Source organism: Cannabis sativa, chromosome 8, assembly GCF_029168945.1.
Source record: "Cannabis sativa cultivar Pink pepper isolate KNU-18-1 chromosome 8, ASM2916894v1, whole genome shotgun sequence".
Classification (NCBI taxonomy): domain Eukaryota; kingdom Viridiplantae; phylum Streptophyta; class Magnoliopsida; order Rosales; family Cannabaceae; genus Cannabis; species Cannabis sativa.
Window position 1 is genome coordinate 50,200,251 of NC_083608.1, and position 1,767 is coordinate 50,202,017.

A 1,767-nucleotide genomic window follows, 5' to 3' on the forward strand; every position below is an offset into this window, starting at 1 on the left:
CAAATGGTGCGGTCTTCGATTCGAGTTTGGTGGTCTCCCTTCTGAAGATCCTAATTTGCATCTCTCTAACTTCATGGAACTTTGTGAAACTTTTAAAGTTAATGGAGTTAGCGACGATGCCATTAGATTGAGGTTGTTTCCATTCTCTCTCAGAGAACGAGCCAAGAGTTGGTTGAATTCTTTGCCACCGAATTCTATTGCTACATGGAATGATCTGGCAACAAAATTCTTGTCAAAGTTCTTTCCTCCAAATGAAGTACGCAAAGCTAAGAGGAGAAATTAATAATTTACGCCAACAAGATAATGAATCTCTCCATGAGGCTTGGGAGAGGTTTAAAGATCTGATCAGGAGGTGTCCCCATCATGGTATAGAGAAGTGGATGCTGGTTCACAACTTCTACAACGGGTTGGTTGGTAATACTAGAACTCTAATAGATGCGGCGGTGGCGGAGCTTTTATGAGAAAGAGTGCTAATGAGGCATATGATCTATTGGAGGAGATGGCTCTAAACAACCAACGAAGTACCAACCGAAAGGAGTCAATCCAAGAAAGTAGGCCGGTGTGTTAGAAGTCGATGCCATCACAAAGTTAACGGCTCGAGTTGAGGCATTGACTAAAATCATTGCGGGGCAAGCTAAGCAAGCCCAAATTGTTTGTGAGTTATGTGGAGGAAGTCATCACTTTTCGGAGTGCCAAGCGGATGTGGATGATTTGCCAATGGATGAAGCTAAGGCCATTGGGAATTTTTCACGAGAACAACAACAACAACAATTATGGGTTCAACCGAATAACAACCGAAGAAATAGTGGGTTCTATCAACAAAGAAATCGGAACCAACGGTTTAATCGGCAACAATCCTGCGGTGGAAGTTCTAGTTTGCGGACAGATTCTTGCTCCAATTCATGACCGAAACTAGATCTTCAATTAAAGACCTGCGGACTCGGATGGGCCGGTAGCAACTCGGGTAGCAACCCGCCCTCAAGGAAATTTGCCTAGCACCACTTTGAAGTTAATCCTAAAGAAAACCGCAAGGCAATTACCCCGAGGAGCGGTAAGAAGTATAATGGGCTCGAGTTACCACAACCGGTTGAGGTAGATGTAGAAATAAATGCTCAACCGGTGCCAACACCAACACCGACGAGAGAAGGCTACCGATAGCCCGGCACCACCACAACGGTCTCCACCGATTAGTATTGATCATCATGTAAAGATACCCTATCCTCGCAGGCCGAGAAAGTCAAGCTTAGACAAGCGAGTTCACCAAGTTTCTAGAAGTCTTCAAAAGACTTCACATTAACATTCCTTTTGCTTGAAGCTCTAGAGCGGATGCCAAGTTATGTGAAGTTTATGAAGGAAATTTTGTCAAAGAAGAGGAAGATGGAAGACTATGAGACGGTGGCTCTGGCGAAGAGTGTAGCGCTATTCTACAGAAGAAACTCCCTCCAAAACTCAGAGATCCAGGGAGTTTCACTATTCCTTGTACTATTGGTAAAATTGAAGGGATAAATGCACTATGTGATTTGGGAGCCAGTATTAACTTAATGCCCTTGTCAGTGTTCAAAAGATTGCAGCTAGGTGAAGCAAAGCCAACTACTGTAACTCTTCAATTGGCAGATCGATCGCTAGCTCACCCTAGAGGAGTCATTGAGGATGTGTTAGTAAAGGTGGACAAGTTCATCTTCCCGAGTGATTTCATTGTTACGGATATGGAAGAAGACAGTAATGTTCCTATCATCCTGGGGAGACCTTTCTTGGCAACAGGGAAAG

The 1,767-nt window shown here is 43.9% G+C and overlaps 1 non-coding gene across 1 annotated transcript; it reads right to left on the reverse strand.

Annotated features, from left to right (window-relative positions):
- Nucleotides 1-263: 263 nt before the first annotated feature.
- LOC115701650 (small nucleolar RNA R71) lies at nt 264-370 on the reverse strand. Its single transcript, XR_004008641.2, has one exon. It is a non-coding gene; the product is annotated as a small nucleolar RNA R71 (small nucleolar RNA).
- Nucleotides 371-1,767: the final 1,397 nt, after the last annotated feature.